At 42.7% G+C, this 23,246-nt stretch overlaps 1 non-coding gene across 1 annotated transcript; it reads right to left on the bottom strand.

Annotated features, from left to right (window-relative positions):
* Nucleotides 1-320: 320 nt before the first annotated feature.
* On the bottom strand, nt 321-393 carry TRNAT-UGU (transfer RNA threonine (anticodon UGU)). The gene has a single exon. It is a non-coding gene; the product is annotated as a tRNA-Thr (tRNA).
* Between the last annotated feature and the right edge of the window lie 22,853 nt (nt 394-23,246).

Below are 23,246 nucleotides of genomic sequence, written 5' to 3'. Positions count from 1 at the left end.
ACCCCAAGAATTCTTGGTATACGCTCATTCCAATCCTCAATTCTCCTTTCGAGATTCGGGGATAATGAATCAATTGAACGCGCTTCAAAGATTTGTTCCACTTTTGGAAGACCTTGCGTTATGTCACTAGATCTCGATTTTTCATATCCTTCATCAGTGGTTGTGAATGACTGACTTTTTCAATCCTTTCGACCTTGGTTCCGTAGGAGCAAGTCAGAAAGGTTGAGAAATAGAACCATCTGATTTGAAAGATCCTGGATTCTCCATTTAATTCGGAAAAAAAGAGATTCTTGTTCGTAGAACATCGATAGAGAAAAAAAAGCCGACTATCGGATTTGAACCGATGACCCTCGCATTACAAATGCGATGCTCTAACCTCTGAGCTAAGTGGGCTTACATAACGGAAATAGTGTAACAAATAGAAATAGGTATAGTATAGGAACAAAGCGAAGAACCTTACCAGGGCTTGACATGCCGCGAATCCTCTTGAAAGAGAGGGGTGCCCTCGGGAACGCGGACACAGGTGGTGCATGGCTGTCGTCAGCTCGTGCCGTAAGGTGTTGGGGGGTGAACCAAATTCTCATTGAATTTTATTTTTCCATTCGAAGGGGATCGTACAAGGTCAGCAGTACCCCCTGTGAATACTCCGCCAGTATGAAAAGTTCTTAATGTTAGTCAGCACCTGCTGCTCTAGCTAATTGCCCACCCCTTCCACGTGTGATTTCTATGTTATGCATGGCCGTGCCTAAGGGCATATCGGTTGAAGTAGATTCTTCTTTTCTCTCAAAAAACCCCTTCCCAAACTGTACAAGCTTCTTCCAAAGCATACGGCTTTCTAGATGTATATGACGATCTATCGCATTGAAAAAGACTATCCATATCCTATGTACCTAACCCTTCTAGGGGATTCTGTGTCAGAAAGCGCGAATATTTATTTCATTCCATTAAAAATAAGAAGCCAATTCTGTCTCGAGGGCTTGCTTAAGAATAAGAAAGAAGAATCTTATGGAAATAGCATGGAATAAGGTTTGATCCTATTCATGGGGATTCCATAAATATCCCATTTCAAAAATCGAAACAATCGGGACTTTTCGGAGATTGGATGCAGTTACTAATTCATGATCTGGCATGTACAGAATGAAAACTTCATTCTCGATTCTACGAGAATTTTTATGAAAGCGTTTCATTTGCTTCTCTTCTTTTTCGCGTAATAAGGAGGAAGTTGATTGCGTGCGGCCAGGCCAGCGGAGGGAGTAGGGTGGGCCGGGGAAGCCTGCGCGGCATCACAGCGGGCCACAAGAGGAGGGAGCAGGCAGTCCCGTCGGCGCTAGTTTAGGCGGCTGGAGCAGGAAGATCAGAGATTGAAGAAGCACGTCGGCCGTTGGATGGACATCCAACACTAACTGCGGCTAGAATCATGTGTTCACTGACAAAGCCTTGCGTAAACAAGTCAGCCTCGAAATATGTGGCGTGTACAGCCCATTCGCTATTATTTTTATAATTTTTACTCATTTTCTAATTCATATGGAATATATTGCAGCCCGTTTTCCATTTTTAGAATTGCTGGCTATTTTTTGGTCAGTACCAGGGTCAAAAAATTAACTAAATATGTGGGAAATTTTGAAAATTCGCAATTTTTTGCTGGGAAACAAAATATTCTTAATCCAAAAATTAATAGCCATACTAGAACAAATTTAAAAATAAATTAGTACTATGTCATGTTAAATCCAATGAAATACGCATAAGATATCAGTGAAGAACAAAAACAAAAAAAGAAACTTATATCCCATTTGCTATAATTTTTTTGGAATTTTCAACCCCTTTTGATATTACTTTTAAGAGACATTGACCATACTCTTAAGCCAGGCCGGAATGCATCCCTCCTCGTCTCGAAAGATTTGCAGCCCAATAATTCAGAGAAAACAAATAGGCCTAGCTTGGGTATTCTTCAAAAAGAAATACTGGGCTACCTGTTTTCCCAAAGAACTGGTGCATGAGCATTTAGCTTTATTTATTTATTTATTTACTTATTTATGTTTAGGGGACCATGAGCATGTACCTGGGCCGGATTCATGTGAGAGCCTCCCTTCCAGTTAATTATGGGCTTCTCTATTGGGCCTTCATCAGTGGGTTGCATGTTATCAACAAGTGAAAAATGTGTTCCGAGTTTCAAAAAAATGTGTTCCGTACGATAAATAGTAAGCGTTACGTACGGTACGGGGCACTAAAGGATCGAACCGTGCAACGACTTCCAAAACATTGTGTTTGTCGTTCTAATAACACATTTATTTAACCAACAAACGAAATATACTACTGATTGTACATTGAAAATAGCAGCAGCAGCAACCAGGGCTGGGGGTGCAACAGAAGTAGTAAGAAGGCTAGAAGAGTGAAGACGCAAATCTCTTTTCCAAACCAAACATCAGCCATCATTATAAAAGGGCTACCAAAAAAGAACAAGTGTATGCATCAAACTAAATAAAGATCCTACTACACCAAGTGTACGCATCTAACTAACTGGCTCAGTTAGATGTTACTATTTATTTATTTATTTTTCGAAACGGAGGCAAAAGAATTGCCTCGTCGATTAATTAAGAAGAAGAGAATTGCCCAGTTAATCTACGGAAAACCAGGCTAAAACCAAAGACGTTACTATTTATTAAGCTACAGTGGAGTCGCAGATGGAGAGGAGTGGGAAACTTCAATGGTTCGGGTGCGCGGCAGCACAGCTGCGGTGCCGCCCACAGGAGACAGGAGCAAGAACAGAGGTTGAAGAAGGAGCACGGCTGTTGGATTAACATCCAACGGTCCAGCTGCTAGAATCATTTGTTGATTAAGTTGACAAAGTCGTGCATACACGTCCGCTTAGTAGGCCCACAAGTCAGTCACCAAATCTGACGGGTCCCAGCTGTCAACGGGATGAATAATTTTTTTTGCAAAACAAGGAGGCACTTCCTTTTGTGCGAAGATACAACCGGTGGGTCCCAGCTGTCAGGTGGAGGAAACATTTTTTTCAGCTTAATAAGGAGGAACTTTCCTTGCGTGCGACCATGGACCTCGTGGGTCCCAGCCATCAGGCTCTCCACATAAAGTCCTCTTCCGATGACTCCCGTTTGTTGACCACGCCGCACCGAACGCAGCGAGGCGGTGGACGGCGGCGAGGCCCCGGACGGGAACGACTCGGAGATAGGAAAACGCGGCAGTGGAGTCGCAGATTGAGAGGAGGAGAAGGGTTATAACTGGTTCTGTTGCGGCGTGGGGCTGTAGTGTGTGGAGAATAACAGGAGATGTCGAGGGGTGGAGGGATAGCCTGGCCGGCGGTGGGGTAGCGCTTCGCAGCGATGCATGCTAAGCAGAAACCGCTAGCCGCTGGAGGCCGGACCAGGCGGTCCCGGCGACGCTGGAGGAAGAAGACGAGAGATTGAAGGTGCATGTCGGCCGTTGGATATAAATCCAATGGCTGTGGATGACACAATCATTTGTTGACCAAGTTGACAACGCCCTGCCACTAGTGCAGAACCGGGCAATAGCACCGGTTCGTAAGGCCCTTTAGTGCCGGTTCGGTAACCGGCACTGAAGTGTGGGCACTAAAGCCCCCCCCCCTCTTTAGTACCGGTTCAGCATGAATCGGTGCTAAAGGGCAACCACGTGGCACGAGCCAGCTCCGTGGACGCGTAGGACATTAGTACCGGTTGGTAACACCAACCGGTACTAAATGTTTGGGTGTGTTTTGGTTTTATTTTTTACTTTTACTTTAATTTTGTGTTTTCAATTTAATTTAGTGATTGTTTTACATTATAATGATTTGTTAAATCATTAGGTGAATGTACCGCAGATTAGTTTGACTGGATGCATGTGGATCCTAGCTAATTCATCAAGTATATGTCATATCCATATTATATATACTTGATCACCTAATTAAGTGATCGAGGTAATATGGATATGGAATATACTTGATCACTTAGCTAGAATCCATCCAGTTGAAACTAATATGCAGTTTCTTTCATAAATGATATAATAACTCATCATCATATTAATATAAAAACTCTTGCATCATATATATCATCACCAACAACAGTTTTCATAGCTAGCTAAAAATCATCATATAATAGTCTTCTCATTACCACTACTTAATCATCATATAGTCATTACCGCTATCTAATCACCACCAACACTAGCTTAAAGAAGAAACATTCACTTGTACCAGAAGCAAAGATACCATCGAGTTCAACATGGTAATGATATTATAAGCGTTCATAACACCACAAAAGCAAATCACTCTTTGAGATTAAGTTCAGGACGAAGAACACGGACATGAGAGGACAAGTACTAAGAGCATGAACTAGCTAATTAATCACTCTTGCTGCTCTCTCAGGTAAAATAGCATAGAACATGTATAGCTTTCCTGATTCAACATATTGGAGCATGTAGATGAACCTGTCTCCTAATCGTGGGTTGCGCTTCTGATTGCTGCCCCCTAGTACTTCTCTGTGATCATTCACAATTTTGCTCCAGCCTTTTACTATTAAGCATTCCTCGCTATTAGAAATCCTGAATGCACTAAAGTGCATTGTAGGATATCTTGGCCATAAGCTAACAATATTCATGGTACCTTTAGTCTCGATCCAATCAGGCACAACATTCATCGGGAGTCCCTGTTGAAGAACATCGTATAGTAACATACTTAGCAATGAAGTTTAGCTTAAAAAAATAATGTATGCAAAAGATGCACTGAGGAGAAATAGTAGAAATCTTACCATCTTTCCTAAATATATTCGACCGTAGTTCAGTGCGAACACTATTGGTCGCACATTTTGAGTACTAACATTTCTAAGTGCAGGAAAAAAAAATTTGTCTTGGCAGCATCAAGATCCTCAAGCCAAGAAACATAATGACTTGTCTCCTCGCAGTTTAGTTCAGCCCCGGAATAGTGGACGGTCCTGTCTACCAAGCGCCGGATATGTTTGCTTGATTGGAAGTAAGCTATCAATATAAATTGAGATCTATTAATTATTCAACTGGTTCAAATAATCTCATATCGAAGACATAAATATGGTTGAGAAACTCACATAATGGTAGAACTGGAGGCGTCTGCACATCGACCCAGATGTCTTCAATATCATCTTCCGGACGAATATCAAAGGTGATAACCATATCATGCTCAAATGCATAAGCCTTGCATAGTGCTTGCCAAGTTTTGCATTCAAAATATGTGTATGTGTCTGCATTGTATAATTTGACGTTGAAGGTATAACCATGCTCGGTCTTCAAGTAAACTCTTTTTACCTCCATAGTTTCATTAGGACTGAAACCTATCTTATCCAAGACAAAAATTCTTGCATGGCAGGGGATACGCTAGTAGAATAGTGAAAAATTAAAATTAAAAGTTGAAGCAAATGAAGCATAAGTCATGCTTAATTACGAAAAAAGACTTGTTGTCGGACTTACTGTATCCACTTCGAAGTTCTCATCCAGCTTGATGCTGAAGCGTCTATCATCAACTAGAAAATTTCTGCCGCACATGTCGCGCTGGTCTTCGCAGTATTCGCACATAATGAAATTGTGTTCGTCGTCAGACGACATTTCTATGTTCATAGGTGAAACATTAAACACTTATTAGTTCTATTAATTCAACTAATTTTGTTAATTTAACTAGTTCAACTAATTAATTGAACTAATTCAACGAAGCACTTACAAAAAATATACCTAAATAAAGTAGCTCAACTAATTCAACTAACTAGTTCAACTAATTAATTCAACTAATTCAACTAAACTAGTTCTATTAATTTTCTTACTAAAAATAAGGTAGCTAGTTCTATATAATAAAATGTTAATTAGATAATGAAATCTCATATAACTAAATTAAATATATATCTAACATATAATTTCTTACTAAAATAAAGTAGGTAGTTCTATATAGTAATATTTTGATTACATCATCAAATCTCATATATCTAAATTTTCTTACTAAAAATAACTAGTTCTATTAATTCAACTAATTCAACTAAGAAATTACTAAAAATAAACTAGTTCTATTAATTTTCTTACTAAAATATATAAAGTAGCTATATATAGTAATATTTTAATTAGATCATCAAATCTCATATACCTAAATTTTCTTACTAAAAATAAACTAGTACTAATTCAACTAGCTAGTTCAACTAAGCATTTACTAAAAATAAACTAGTTATATTAATTCAACTAGTTCAAATAATCTCATATACTTAATTAATTAATATCTAGCTAATTCATCTAACAATTGACATTAATATTTAACTTCTCTATCTAATTCATCTAACAATTGACATTAATATTTAACTTCTCTATCTAATTCATCTAACATTAACATTCTAACATTCTTATCTAGGTAATTCATTTATATAAAAAACATTTATATATAACTGACATTTCTAATATTTCTATAACTAAAAACAGAAAAATTTCTAACATTTCTATAAATAAATAACATAAAAATTTCTATAACTAAAAAACTAAAAAACAATGTGTGTGTGTGGACATGGCGGCCGGGGCAGGATCTCACCGGCGAGGCGATGCGACGGGGGCGGCGACGGGCGGCGCCGACGGGGATGGTGACGACGGGGATGGCGACGACGGGGATGGGGACGGGGCGGCGACAATGGGGACGAGGATGGGACGACGGGGCGGGGTGCGGCGACGGGGACGGGGACGGCCGGGGCGGCGACAACGGAGACGGGGACGGGGACGGGGTGGCGACGGGGGCGTCGACGAGGGATGGCAACGGGGGCGTCGAAGGGGGCAGCGACAGGGGCGGCGGGCGACGGGACAGAGGAGAAGAAGCAGATGAGAAACTGGATTTTTTGAAGTGTTCTCTTATATAGGGTGGGCCTTTAGTACCGGGTGAAGCCACCAACCGGTACTAAAGGCCAACTTTGGCCACGCCAAGAGGCGGGAAGAGCAACCTTTAGTACCGGTTGGAGCCACCAACCGATACTAAAGACCACCCTTTAGTATCGGTTGGAGACACCAACCGGTACTAAAGGTTGTGCGCTGCCACCCGCGGTGCACAAAGTTTAGTCCCACCTCGCCGGGCGAAGGCCAGCCGCACTGGTTTATAAACCCAGTCGCGGCTGCCCTTTCGAACTCCTCTATAAAGCAGGCTTCTTCTGGGCCTAACTACGGCGCGCTGCCCTGTGAGTCTGCTGGGCCTTGTGGGCCTGAAATTGCACGCCCGTGGTCTAGCAGGCCCACAGGGCAGCGCCCCAAATTTTTTTTTCTTTTCTGCTTTATTTTTTCTTCTATTTATTTCTGAGTAGTTTTTTTTTCTTTTCTGCTATATTTATTTTCTTCTATTTATTTCTGAGTAGTTTTTTATATAGTTTTTTTCTTTTCTGCTATAGTTTTTTTCTTTTCTGCTATTTTTTCTTTTCTGCTTTATTTATTTTCTTCTATTCATTTATTTTTATATACCATGCCAAGTTGATGGTTGAAAGTTGATGGCGTGGCTCTCAATGCTACATACTGAACGCAAAAGAAGTCTGGAGTTATAATAAGTTTAAAAAAATGAAGTGCCGCTGTAACAGATGAGTTCTCGTCCGAAACCCTGATACTCCGAAAGAGATTGTCCAGTTTGTACACGAAGTGCGTCCAGTTTTTGCCGTGACCCACTCTACTCTTTCGCGCATGCTATGCGGGTGAAATGATGATACCATGCCAAGTTTTAACATTTTCACAGTTCATTTTGTAGTGATTTTCAATTTCACGTTCATTTAGCTCTCTAAACAATTAGGTAAATGACTGAAAAACAGCAAATGATGTCAGAACATGTTGGAAATTGATGGCGTCACTTTGAATGCTGCATACTGAATGCAAAAGAAGTCCGGAGTTCAAATAAGTTTAAAAAACATTGAAGTGCCCATGTAACAGATGAGTTCTCATCCGAAACCCTGATACTCCGAAAGAGATTGTCCAGTTTGTACACGAAGTGTGTCCAGTTTTTGTCGTGACCCTCTCTACTCTTTCGCACATGCTATGTGGGTGAAATGATGATACCATGCCAAGTTTCAACATTTTCACAGTTCATTTTGTAGTGATTTTCAATTTCACGGTCATTTAGCTCTCTAAACAATTAGGTAAATGACTGAAAAACAGCAAATGATGTCAGAACATGTTGGAAATTGATGACGTCGCTTTGAATGCTGCATACTGAACACACAAGAAGTTCGGAGTCCAAATAAGTTATTAAAAATAAAAAAGAGGTGCAATGCTGGTTAATTTGCTTCAAGCCTTTCGGAATAGTGTAAACTGCATTGCACATAGCTCAGTGCAATCTATGCTATTCCGAAAGGCTTGAAGCTAATCAACGTGCAGGTGAGCATTGGGCCTCTTTGTCATTGTCTCTGCACTCATGGCTTATAAACCGCTCATACTGCCTCTCCCTTGGCGAGGTGGGACTAAAAATCAGCTTAATAAGAAACTCTAGTACCGGTTCATGCCATGAACCGGTACTAAAGGTCTTCGTGGGGGCCCCAGCCTGACCACAGCCGCACTGGCCTCATTAGTACCGATTCGTGGCATGAACTGGTACTAAAGGTTGCCCACGAACCAGTACTAATGATGTCCGCCTGCCTAGCCGTTGGAACCGGCACTAATGGTCACATTAGTGCTGGCTCAAATTCAAACCGGCACTAATGTGCTTCACATTTGACCCTTTTTCTACTAGTGTGCATAGGCTTCGACCTATTGGCCCACATGTCAGCCTGCAAAAATGTGGCATATATTTAACCCATGTTTTCTAGAATGTACAGTGCATTTGCTGGGCTGGGTGAACAAATAATTTCACGTCAATCAGGCCCATTTATATTTTCTAAGAAATCCTAGCCCATTTGCACTTCCTTGAAATACACGTATTAGGTGGGCTCGTTATATATACTCCCTCCGTCCGAAAATACTTGTCATCAAAATGGATAAAAGGGATGTATCTAGATGTATTTTAGTTTTAGATACATCCAGTTTTGTCCATTTTGATGACAAGTGTTTTCGGACGGAGGGAGTATAATGTTATGTTAGAAGGAGCAATTAATATCAAAGAATAAACCAGAGAGGCACGTTTTTTATATATATAATTAAGAAATTAGCGAGTTATTGCTCAAAATAAAAATGAGCGCGTTATTATTAAATTGGTCCTTAAAATCTTCGCAAGCTTTTGTACGCAATCACCAGGATTTTCCTTGCCTGTGAGTCAAAAACAACCAGGATTTTCCTTGCCAACTTCCGTTAAACATTTACTTTTATAAGTTGGGGTGTTTTATAATGTATATATAAGTCTCTATAAAATATACGATAATAGTAATAATATAAATATATATAATGTGGTTAGAAGGGAAAACATAAATTGGACACAGCATTACTTTTATAAGAGACCTGCGTTTTAAACCCCACAGTAGGCATACTAAAAAGTTCACACACAAATACAACAGAAAAGGTAAACATTCATATCAAACTCAGGTTCACAGGACACGTTCATATCCATAGCCAACATTCACAATCAACAACTCAAAAGATTCATATATACACAAGCTCAGCATATCTATGCATCCAAATGATTGATAGATCACACAACAATATTCATACATAATTTACAAAAAGATTCAGATATACACATGTTCAGTATGTCTATGCATCCAAATGATTGAGATCACAGTCAATATGATCCATGGATGAACTTTAATTACCTAGGGTACAGACTGGTAAATGGTGTTCAATCGGAGGTACTTCTTGCTAAAATTAGTTCTTGTACGAGTAAACTTTCGAGTACATAAGAGGCAGCACAGACAATCTGAACTTTGCTTGTAGGTTTATCCTCAAATAGTGACCTCGTGCCGAGGGAGGTTTGAGCAACTTGGCCACTACTTTCATTCAACCAGTTTACTGGGTCATCTTGGTCTTGTATCTCGCTAAAATTCTACATTGAAGATGAGAAAGGAGGCGGTTGAGAAAATGAACCACCCAAAATTTTTGTGTAGTTCAACTGAAATGGAGCATCCTTGGCGTGCAGACTGATTAAGTGCCAGATGAATATACGCATCAACCAACTTGTCTGGAATCTTTAGACTCCATGCCATATAGTTTGCTACCATATGTGCCGATAACCAAAAGGCACAAGTTGGGACCAAAGACTGGACTGCGTTTTTCTGGGCTATGCACCAAGCAATATTTTTGGCATTCACTCTCCTAACACTTGGCGTTTGACAATTGGTTGACGCCAGTTGATACTCGAATGAATATAGGCACTTCTTGTCAACATCGATGCTTGTCTGAGTGAACTTTGGAGTACATAGCAGCAGCATAAGTACCTGTCCATCTGATCATTTTATGCAGTTCTACTAAAATCACCGGATGTAATGATTTGCCTGCGAGTTCAGGCTCCAAATTACTCCTTTATGAAATCGGCAAATAGTAGCACAATACCAAATTACCAATACATATGACAGGCACAATAATCGGGATAAAGACCAGTACCAACCTGTGTGAGGTAGCATATCAATTACTATTTCCTTTGACTGGAAGCCAAGATAAGCCAAGCGACTGACAGCAAAGGAAGAAAGCATGCGGAGTTTAGCGACTGACAGGAAAGGACGGAAGCTGTCGAGGCAATGAAGCACCCAAAGTTTTTGTGCAGTTCACCAAAATCGAGCATCCCTGTTGGCACATATATTGAGAGAGTGAGATTACTGTAATAGTGGGACTAGTTTATGAAACATACACTAACAAATAGAAGCACCCTCATTATCTTAATGAGTAAAGTTAGCAACATAATAGTCTTGCTTAAAGAGAGGTATTAGTTTATTTAATCAGTGCCAATTAGCTCAACTCAACACTCAAAGCATTGCCATTAATCATAGGTTGCAAAACTTTAACGTGCAAAGATAAAGGAGTTTCTCATGACAGTAGCACGATACAAATAGAGATGACAGCAAACTAATATGGATGAAGGCCTTAGGCCCGTACCAACCTAAGAAAAAAAGCTTATTCATGTAGTCCCATAAGAGATGATAAAGCACTCACTGGAATCACACAATAGTATATATTTTTGTGCACTTCAAATGTATGGTTGAAATCACTCTTGTTTACCAGTGCTGAGATTATATCGAAAGATTATCAAGAACTTCCAGCAGAGTTAAAGCACTGGCTGGGATACAGTTCATTGTATTGTCTTGTGTAGTTCCATTTAATGTATGATTGGCACAACATGATCCCTATTTGCATAAGTAGGAACAAGGTGAAACCTTCATTAGCTTAGTGAGAAAGGATAGGAAGACATTAGCATATTACTCAACCAGTAGCATCAAATTCATGATGGACAATACGCAAAACATTGCCTCATTGAACCAATGGCAATAAATTGACATGCAAAACAATAGCACTATTATGTCATGACACTAATAATATTCCCTCCCTGCTCCACCACATGATTCACCTCCATAGACAAACATACACACGTACATGATTCAGCATAGGGTCCTACTAAAGATTTGTTTAACTCCAACAGGAAAATTAGGCAGTAATAAATTAGTGGTACTTAAGTACTCCTAATTAATTAAGTGAGACATCAAAAGTGGAAGGGCTCCCTGGAGGCTCGTCTCACATGTAAGGTAGTCGTTGTCGGAGCCATTGAATGGCCTCGACTGAGGCCTCTCGCTTCAGCAAGATCGCCTTGGCACTGTTTATTCTTCTTCTTCTTCCTCTTCATGCTCTGTTTCTCTTTCTCCTCACCAGTTGGTGAAACCAAGTACATGATTGGCCTTCTAATTCAGAATTGGTTTTGTCGGTGAGGGAGTACAAGTGTACTAGTAAAAACAGCATTATTTTCTCATGGCAGTCGGAAAATAGAGATGAACACATGCATTAAATGTCACTAGTCATCAACCCGTGCAGCTGCACGGGCTAGTACTTATTTTTGAGATTATATTAGTTAAATACTCTGAATACCTTGACATGAATGTATAGCTCGAAGAACAATTATGCAGACAAAATTGGCATTATAAATACTGTTGAGTTGCCAGAGCTGCATTTGGCCTCTGTAAATGGTATACAATTCTTTGAGAGCATCATATAAACATAAAACTGTAGGCCAAATTAATGCAAGCAAGTGATGCTATCTATGAATTAGCATTGTGCTCCAGTCCTGTGGATGCCATATCATTAGAGGATAAAAACTAAAACACATATAAACCTTGTTTCATGTGTAGAGTATACATATACTACAGCTAATGTATTCTATCTAATTAGAAGTTGGAAAACATATCAAAATATATTACTTCATGGGAAAGGTTCAGGTAAAATTTTGGGGAGAAATACCTTATAAATATACGAAGATATGTTCTAGTTCTAATGAGAGGGAACAGTCACCCTACCCTGTAGTTTGTGCAATGGACGTAAATGATTAGTAAGCAGCAGAATCCTTGAAAATACTCTGCCAATGGATGGCATGTGTAAAGCACACGTATATTAAAGCCTTACCAACAAATTGAGAAATATTGGGCATCTCAATTCCTATTTGCCAGAATTGGAGTTTTTAGAACAGAGATTTCTGAAATATCGAAGATGCCTATTTGCCAGAATGCTAATCAACATGTTTATAAAATAGACTGAACAGTAACATAGTGAAAGTAAACCAAACCTTCTTATACTAACTATGTCAAGTTTCGGTGTTACATGAACACAACCCAACTACGGCGACTCTGTATTGTCATTAGGCGGTCGGAGACCACCCAATACAGCTTCATTTCCTAAAGTACGCCAACAGAATTTGTTAAATTAACCTGTAAAAAATAGTAATAAGTACCTATGAGCATTAGAATATGCTTAGTCATTACTACAGGGAGCTAGCGCTCCAGTTTTTCTTTAGGTATGTACGTAATTTAGTAGCTGATGTAATTCTACCAGCACCTCAGTTGTCCCTGAGCTCCTCGGCAAAACCTGAAACAAAGGAAATAAAATACACAATGGAGGCTATAGAAGATACACTTGATGGAATACCGCAAATTAAACTTATGGTTTCTGCTTATAAACATCATCTTTCCGGTGCTTGTCTAGAACAGAAAGAAGAACAAACAATTATGTTCGAGCAATTTGTTCCCTGATCCAAAAAGGAAAATAAACATTGGATTAACTACTGATGTCTCAAATTAAACTTGAAGTATCTAAACCAACACATGAATTTATCATAGTTCGATACATAAAATACTTCTCGCATGATTTGAAAGACTGTGTAATTTAATATCCTATTTTTCCGCCCTATAAACCATCTTCCATGGAACAATATACAAAGATCAAATGTAGAGCAAATACATGATTCTGTCAATATTAACATATATTGTTATTTCCTGTATATTAGGTGAGTCTACTCCTCCAAATTATGCAATTCCAAAGATTGGAGATTTATTGCCTTGTAAGTATTTCTACATAACCAATTCGTTTACATGATTCGGTTTTATTTCAAAAAATGGTTGGCATATCACACACATGACACTTCCTCTCGTCCTGTGATTACGAAAATAAAGCAGCCCCAAAAGCAATTAAAATCAGACCTAATCCAAAAGAAAAGAGAATACTATCTGGCAACAACATTAAGCAATATGCGCACTATTTGGAAGGATGCAGGCTACACATTGCCTACTCGGTGGATGTGGAAAGAGCAGTCGGCACTTCTGTCAATAGCAACAAATTTAAAATCTGCACTTGCCATGCATCTCTCACACTCAATGATGTCATCACAAAGATTACATATTTACAATTTTATTTGCTCCACATAATTAGTAAAACATAATGGATGTTGTAGGTAGGAACCGTTGTGCCTAGATTTTCCGTGCACAAAATCACTTACACTTCCATGTTGGTGTCGCTAACAGACTGGAATAATATTTGACAAAACAAAAAGATATATCAGAGAGCTCTCAATCAACTCCACTGTGGACGTACCTAGACTGCTGAGACAAAATTGAAAGCTGCAAGATGGAAACTTTGGATCAGCCAATACAGTTTTATGAAATCAACAGAGAAAAAAGAGCTATACCGAGTTGCACATTAAACAGCCATTGAGCAGAAGATCAATCAAAAAGACATTTTATTTATATCTGTAGACGCGATGGCGTAGTCCGAGAAGGGCGTCCAACAAAAACTAACATGGTGATATCATAAATATTTATCAGTATATTAGATCCTAAAGATCATCCCTAGAAGGATGCAATCTGCACATTGACTACTGGGTGAAGTCGGGAAAAACAATCTGCCTTGAATTAGCCTGGACCGCTCATGACACCACCACGACCAAACTGCAACTTTCAATCAACTGGAGGCTGGAGGTGACTCTCCCAGACTCCCCGTTGTGCAGCGTCGTCGGGGGAATAAGACTCTAGACTATGAGGACCACGGCATCGGTGGGAAATCCAATCTTTATAGACGATCTAAGTGCTGGAGGCGACGCTCCCTGTGTAGCGTCCAAGGATGTGACTCCAGGCCGCTAATGGCGATGATGATGGTAGCATGACCGAAACTGCAGCTTGTCGATCTCGAGGCTGGAGGTGACCCTCGTGCAGCAGGGGCGTGGAGGCATGTGCAGATCGAGACATAACTCGAGGGCGGCAACCTAGGGATAGGCCGCTGCATCAACCCAAGATGAAAATTTCCCCAAAAAAGATGGCTTGCAACATGGAGATTCAAAGATTGCACATAAAGGGATAGAGGAGAGGCTCCCTGGATCATTAAACGGTTGCTGCGTGAATAGATGAGAAAGGTCAGGAGGTGGAGCGCCGGCGGAGGGGCTACATCTGTGCCTCGTGGTAGAAAGTAGTCTGGGAAAGAGATTATTGATTCTTTTACAGGGAGGAGGACGTGGGAGGTGGGACATTGGGCTAGTAGTCATGGAATCTCATCTAACGATTGCATCTGTGCCTCGTAGTGCAAGGAGTGTGTTAAAGAGAGTTTTGATTGGTTTTTTATGGAGATGAGGACGTGTGAGGTGGAACATTGGCTTAGGACTCCTGGAATCTCATCCGACGATTGTAGATAGTTAATACTGTGATCGGATGGACAATATTTGAGTTTATGAGGATTAACGTGGAGACTCGTATGGTGCCTCCAATTAGTAAATATAAGATTCTTACCTAAAGGAAGGTTATGGCGCCAATATGGATGATGAGGATTGGAACACAGATCTCCCTTTGTGCAGTTCCACCAACATGAACCAACTGTTCCATTCTGACATTCCAGTTAAACAGCACAAAAGTCACTTCTTTTAAGAAGAGTTTTGTGCAGTGCACCAAAAGGTCACAACAGCAACCAGGTGAATTGGATATCCCTATTTGCACAAAAAGGCACAGAGGAAACAGTCGCAGTCTCAAACAATTACAGGCAAAAACATTTGGCTAAACTTGTCATGGCTTATAACAGTGGCATGGCTTCATTTTTACCAGGGACATTAGATTAAGAACAACTAAGGCTGCGTTCGGTTCACAGGTTTGGTGCAGGATTTTCGTAGGAACACAATTCCTACGATATTATTTCCCTTCCAACTGTTCGGAACACGGGAAAGGTGAATAGTGTTTCATAGGAAAGCTGGTCTGGTAGTACTGATTCCATAGGATTAGAAACATCCACGCGCTGCTCATTTTTTGGGCGGAAGCCCGAGGCAGGCGCTCGCTGCCATGCGTTAGACAGGTTGCTGTGTTGTGTTGCCGGAATAAAAAAGTCAACCTATGTGTGGTACGTGAGGTGAGGACAAGAGTAGTCACTATGCAGCTGAATAAACAAATAGCATCTCATACTGCCAAGCATGCTACTCTAAAAAAACAAATCTGTACATTTCGTAGTCCATCCGAAGACATTCTCTTGAGAGTTTCCTCTGGTTCGCTGTTCCATAGATTTATACCTACATTCCTTTCCAATTCCTCTATTTTCATCAAGACCTATGTTTTCTGCCCCTTTATTCCGAACAGAGCCTAAATATTTGGTATAAGGGCATGGGACAGTGGGTGCACCAGCAGTCCAGCACCATGTACGTAAACAGGGGCATAAAGTGGTGATTCATAGTTTGTTGCCCCGAGAAACAAACATCCAAGAAACATATCTGGGTTGGTCCCATTTTTGTTCACTCTAGCCACCTACTCCTTTGTGTGGATAGCAAATCTAGTCCTGGTCATACCACTGTGTACAGCGTTACCCCTATATTTCCCTTTTTAACCAAGAGACCGGTTAGATGACCAATCTGTACTACTTTCACCCCCTTTCCTTCCTGTTTGTACCAAGTCCGATGTACATACTAAATTCCCCCACCCCCACTTTATTTCTTGTTTGAACCAAGTACTCCCTCCGTCCGGAATTACTTGTCATCAAAATGGATGTGTCTAGAACTAAAATACATCTAGATACATCCATTTCAATGACAAGTATTTTCGGACGGTGGGAGTACAAGATTCGACTCCATGAAGTAGCTTTACCTCTAACAATAGAAGAAAAAATATGTGACATTGGACCATCCGATCGAGAGGGTCTGAGAGGTAGAAAATGATGCACATGCAGCGACGTAGCGAGCTGGGGAAGTAGAGCTAAGGTGGTTTCGAACGAAGATATACCTGAAGGTCGTCGGGATGTGGATAGGTGGACGGCGGGACGCCGGATCCGCCCACAAGCAACGATGAAGGGATCGGAGGACCTCCCGCGCCGGCGCTCGGCCAGAGATAACGGTGCAGCAGGTAGTGGGTCTCCTCCCTCGCTGTCGACGACGGCCTAAACGCTGCCCCTCCTCCCCTTCACCGGCGGAGGGCGATATGTTCGGATCTGTAACCAGCGGTGAGGATAGAAAGCCAGTGTTTTTTGAAGGGAGAAAGACAGTGTTACTACCCCTATCTTGTTTAAATCTAGAGAGGATGAGAGTGTGTGAATAGAGCAACCCTAGCAAGCAAGCGCGGAGGCTCCGGCCTATATATACGTAGTGAGCAACCCTAGCAAGCAAGCGCGGAGGCTCCGGCCTATATATATGTAGTGAGCAACCCTAGCAAGCAACCCTAGCAGGCAAGCAACCCCTATCTTCATCAACTCATACAAGACCGAGAAATTTGATTACTACAACGCCCTCTCCCTCGCGGACTGAGCTCCGGTGCCTTAACTGCACCTGCCTTTGGCTGCATGACAGGAGGGCCAACCACCTGTTGGGCCCACCTGTCATAGACGCAAAGGTAGGAGCAGTAAGTTGAAGCTTTCGCTATCCCTCCCGCACGAGGTGGACGGACATGCAGCAGTGGATTCGATACTGTAGAAGTAGGAATAACATCATTATTGTTCGTCTTCTCGAAGAGGTGAAGAGCCAAGCGCAACCCGAACGTGGCAGTTGTGAACGCTAGCGTGGTGCGGTTCCTTGGAGTACTAGCCAGGCTCTTGCATGAGACAAAATTGCTATTATTTAACAATTAAACTCCATTATCCACTGGTTGATACTCATTCTGCATAGGTCCACGCGCTTAGCACCGTTTCCTCCTGGGGTCACCAATGTTTATTTGCTAATTAATAGCATTGCATGCAATGAACTAGCCATTGCAAGTCATTAAAAGCATGCACACCTCTCATCTCTTATTGGTTGATATGTCAAGAAACAAGAAACAAGGTAGAAGTTAGTGCACCGCGCCTAAGTGTTTTGGGACTATTTGGTTTTCATAAGATGACTTACACACCTAGACGGAGGGAGTAGTATAGCCCTGTAAACCGGAAAGGAGTATTTGCCTTTCTAGAGATTTCAACAAGTAACTAGACTACACCATGTGCAGTACTCCCTCCCTTCTGGTTTATAGGGATCAAATCTCAAATCTCATGAACCAAGGCATTTTGTGATTGGAGGAATGTATCTCATACTTTACAAAACTACCCTAATTAAACTCATGCATTAATTACATAGTTCTCTCGTTTTCCTCTCCGCCTTGGTCGCGGTGCACAATATTGAGCGCTCCTATATGACTAGCCGCTCTATCTACATGCGGGACATTTCAAAGCATCCGGGCCCGCGTGCCATCCACCAAATCACAGCGAGGTGCTACAGTCGAGACTCACATGTAACCCCGGTGTGGCCGTCATGACCCGTCATATCACAAAACCCACACCTTTACCACCAGTGGTAAGGTGGCCTCCAAGTTAGACTGGATGAAGCAACCATCATTTCACTGGAACGCTCGTTCAAGCCCTTTCTTCCCTTTCTTGAAAAAAACCTCACTCCAGGCTACTCACTTCTTCCATTTTTCTTCTGTACCGACGAAGGAAAGGTGGGCGAATCAGTTATGCTGCTATATTTTCATTCGAAGAATCTTCTTTTTGTGAAGCACCAACCGATTCTCACATCCTATTCTTTTCCCGTTTTCATTGCGATTGTGGTTTCCTTTCAATTGCTTTTTGTTTGTCAGTTCATTGATGGATCCTGGAGCACTAGGCAAAGAGTTGCCGGTGGATAACCCACTGGAGACAGCGATCTCCAGGAAGCGAGCACCGACCAACGAGTTGACCATGTTGGTGGGCCAACCCATGGAGACGAATAACTCCAAGAAACGAGCATTGGCCAAAGAGTTGAGGACGTTGGCGGACGAACTCCTCAAAGGAAGTTGGAAGAACAGCAAGGGCCCCACCGTGCCTACCCCAGGAACTCTGATTGCCACCTATGTGAGGCTCAAGACAGAGTTTGAGGAGATAGTCGCCGTTGAGAAGCAGTATTCCCCTGGCAAGGTGATGGCCCCCATCGAGGACGAGGAGATGGCCCCCGGAGGGATGAGATCCCCCGGTGAGCTGCACAAGGTAAAAAATAATAGCTTATTATCATAGTTGTGGTTTTTGATTATTTGCAATGTGCTTGCTAATATGTTAGGGTTGTGCAGGTGTCGGTGGACGTCCTTGATGATTCCGATGTCGTGGCCCGTCCTGTTGGCATCGCCCCGGAGATCGATTCCGATGCCGCTGTTCATCCTGTGGTCGCCCCAGAGATCGATTCCGATGTCGCAGTTAGTCCTGTAGACATCGCCCCAGAAATCGATTCCCATGCCGTTGTCCGTGATGTGGTCATTGCCCAAGAGATCGATGACAAGAAATAGTTGGTTGCGCTAATCCTTCAGGGTAGTTTGCATTGCCCTGTGTTTAATTACCAGAACAATGCGTGTTATCAAACCATCTTAGGGCTAGTGCACTGTCTTGTGTGGGCGGATCTTGCTACTTTTGTTTGATAGTGAATCATGTGATGAATCATGCGAACTCTCTCCGGGTTATGGAAACAGATGTATCCTCACCAGCTTTTGATGTAATATATGGCATGATTAGATGTAAGTTTGAACTGTTTATCATATCAGCAGGGCTTGTTTGATGATTCTTGGTGTTAGTAGGCTAGCTACTATGCGAGCTATAGTACTTGCAAAACACTCACCGAAGAGAAACGTTGGGGCTGATGAGCTCGTGGTACGCTTATACTTATCCCTCGTCGATCGACCAATAGCCCTAGCTCCTAAAATTGTAGGCTTAGCGATCGATGACCTAGGCGGGCTAGTTTGGCCTAGTGGGTTTCAATGATATGATGTGCAACAAAATCATAGCAGTGCAGAGACGTACTCCCTCCGTTCCAAAATAGATGACCTAGGCGGGCTAGTTTGGCCTAGTGGGTTTCAGTGATATGACGTGGTACAGTGCCGTCCAGTCTTCGCGTGTGGTAGCAGTATTGCGGGTACAGTAAGTTTTCTTGAAGAAGCGGAATTCAACGAAGTCATGATGGTTCCTTCGTCCGAACAACTTACAGTGGGAAAGGTTGGGCCTGCGATACGACCGGGGTAGACCAGGATAATTTTGTGCATGGCGGGTGGACCAGGATGGTCGACGTCCCACATGTCGGCGAATGAAAGTATTCTTTCCGATATAGAGGACGAGCAACACGGAGTTCACGAACTGTCGCGGGATCGCCTATCCCACGGTAGTTCCAACTTAGTATTCTCATTGGGCCTGGCGGAACCCCTGGTCGAAGCCCACCAATGCCGCCATCTTGTCGTTGCTCTTCTTTAAGGGAGAGCAGCCCTTCCTTTGTTTCTTGAGGTCTCGTGGTGAGACATACGCTGGAGGTAGCGGCGGGGTTGCACTCTGGACGGTGCCCGCCGGTGCCAAATTTTGAGCCTCAAATGATATTGCTATAGAGTCTGACCGAACCATTAGTGCCACTGCGTTGGCACATTCTGACATCACTGCATCCAAGTTGCGTCGAGCCCCCACTTCATCTCTGACCTCAGTCTCTACTGCAGCCGTTTTGAGGGGGCTGGTCACTTCTTCCTCCTCTCCCCTGAGTCCAGGCCTGCCTCCTGCGATGATCTCTTCCGGGGGGCGAGTTTTCGCGACGCTCTGGACCTGCCCCGCCCTCGTCCTCCCGCACAGCCACCCCGCACCCCACGATCCCAGCTGGGCTGCTCCTGAGGTGCCTTTCTTCTTGTTGCTAGCATCCAGCTTCTCCACTGTTTGTTCTTCTCCTCCCAAACGCCATCACGCATTCCTCATGATTGTGACCCATGAGACCGCACACCTTGCAGAAGAAAGGAATCTTCTCATACTTCACCGGAAGAAAATTCCTCCCCTCGCCAGTAACATTCAGGGGCGTCACCCTCGTCAGCGATTTATTCACCTGTATCCTCGCACGAACCCTGAGATAATCACCTTCATAAAAGAGGTGAGGCGAGAGTTGTGTCTCCTTCACGCGACCAATATGGCGAGCTAGTTGATCCACTAATTCTGCTTTCCAGTACAGCTATGGGATGTTGTGTATCTGGGCCCAAACATACATACCATCAAAGACGACAGAAGACGGCTCCTGCTTCCGTCATAATCCTCGATAAGCATCCCCATCCCCCTAAACAGCCATGGACCTCCATGCACAACCTTCTTCCAATCACCCAGGCAAAACATCTGAAAGATGAAGAGATTTTCACCTGCCTCGTGATAAGTTGGCACATTAGCAAGCCTCCAGACTGACTTCAGCGTCTCGAACATCGCCGATGTGCTGAACTTCCTTGTTGTGTTTACCTTCCCAATCGCATGCCACCTCGCATCTGCTGCGTACTTCTTCACCTCTTCTTCTCCCAGCACAACATCATCAAGCTCATCATCCTGCAGATCCAGGTGCTTCAACATCTCCTCCAAGTTTCTCCCCGCTAGGCCTGCCGAAGACGACGACCCCTCATGGCCCGCCATCTAGGTTACGGCGGCGACTTCGGGGAAAACAGCACAAGAAACTAGCGCGGAACCCTAGCCCCCTTGTGTCCCCACAGATCAGGCGGGTTTCAAAGAGGATCGACAGGGTTAGCCGGCGATCGATCGGGATAAGACTCTAGACGACGACTAGATCACCGCCGCTAGAGGCGAAAACCCTAAGCGAGAGGGTAGAAGTACATTGTATACGCTATGTTGGTGGGTGCTTGGTTATTTACAAAACTATCATTATTTGCTGGCCACATACTAGATCGTCTGTCATTATTACCTTTCCACGTCTGGCATACGAAAATCCTGTAGGAATTCCGAAGACTAAGGGCCTGTTTGGTAATCCACCAGCTCCACGAATCTGGCGGAGCATCTATTTCACCGCTTTGGAAATTTGAACTACAATTCGCTCCGCTCCATGGCAGAGTTGTGGAGCGGAGGGCCTCCGAACGGGCACTAAGTTTCATTGGAAAGTTTTGCCCTAAATGCATTTGGGCTGTATGAACCACGACGGCCCCTTTCCATTGTAAAGTTCCGCTCGCATGCACATTCTAGAGAAAATTTAAAAAAAATTGACCAAAACCCTCGTGTGCTCGCGAAGACACATGCGCCGGCCAATTATCTTTCCCGGTCTGTATCACAATGGGGCTTGTATGGTGGTGCTAGTACCTGCTAGTGATCCCAAATCTATATCCATGTGCGTATAAGCAGATAAAGTTCAGTTTTTTTTTGAGAGAGAGAGAGAGCGAGCAGATAAACTTCAGCTAAACCCCCTAGTATGAGTGTACCTGAAATCTTAAAAGTGCGAGCGCGCTCATTGGATAGAACGAGCGGCCGCTCTGTCACTCGCATGCATACATGCATGTATTATCTACTAGTGCATGTGACTACTAGCATTAAATGCGGTCAGACTTGTCACATGTGACGAAAAACAGATCCATGTCTATTTATTTCGGATTTTTCAAATTTTTAAAAAGTCATATCTTTCAAACCATGCGTAGGAATTTAGATCTGTCCTCACCGTTGGATTTCTCGTGATGAGATCTTTGAAACTAGATCTCACATGGGTATGTTTCGACGAAATTTTTTCGATGACAACTTTCGTGCTATATGGTGCAACTAGTCTACTACCCCGACCAGCTACCTAGTAGTCGTTGTGCAACCCTCCTCCCTACTCGTGGATGCGTAGTTTTTCACTGTTGGCACGCCCTACCCCCACCTCCCCTGCAAGGGATATATGCAACTTAGTCTATTGTTCAAGCCAACTGCCTATTAGTCAATGTGCAACTCCTTACGCTCTCTATTTGTGGACCTGTATTTTTAGTTGGCGGGACCAACAAACAGAGTTGCACATAGTCTGCTAGGTAGTTGGCCAGGGGTAATATACGAAGTTGCACATCTCACAGGCAGGGACAGTTGAATGGTAAAAAGTTGCATATAAACAGAGTGCTAAAGTTGCAAAACTCACTAGGGGGTGGTTTGGGCCGTGTGCTAGCAGGAAAACTACACATCCATGGGGTACGAGAGAAAGTTGCAAATCACAGTTAGACAGTTGGCCGTGGCAGTATACGAAGTTGCACATCCACTGTTAGGTTCTTGGCCGATGCAGCAAATAGTGAAGCACATCCACGGGCAGGGAAAAGTTGTAGATCAACTACTATGCAGTTGACCTGGGTAACAGACGAAGTTGCACATCTCATTGGAAGGAGTTAGTTTTGCACCATCTTTGAAATCTGCATGTTTACGGTATAGGAAAAAAGTTGCACATCCTTGTCAGGTAGTTGCACAACGATGGCTAGGCAGTTGCACAAAATAGGGAGAAAATTGCACAAATTTTTTTCGTCAAAACATAGCCATGCGGGTCTAGTTTCGAAGAGCACTCCATGAGGGTTCCAAAAGTGAAAAGGGATCTTAATTTCGATGTGCGGTTTGAAAGTTATGGCTTTTAAAAAACTGAAAACACAAATTAAATACGTTCACATCTGTTCACATCGATGATTTGTAATTAT

This window comes from Triticum aestivum, chromosome 6A (genome assembly GCF_018294505.1).
Source record: "Triticum aestivum cultivar Chinese Spring chromosome 6A, IWGSC CS RefSeq v2.1, whole genome shotgun sequence".
Lineage (NCBI taxonomy): Eukaryota > Viridiplantae > Streptophyta > Magnoliopsida > Poales > Poaceae > Triticum > Triticum aestivum.
This window is presented reverse-complemented; position numbering and strand designations above follow the sequence as displayed.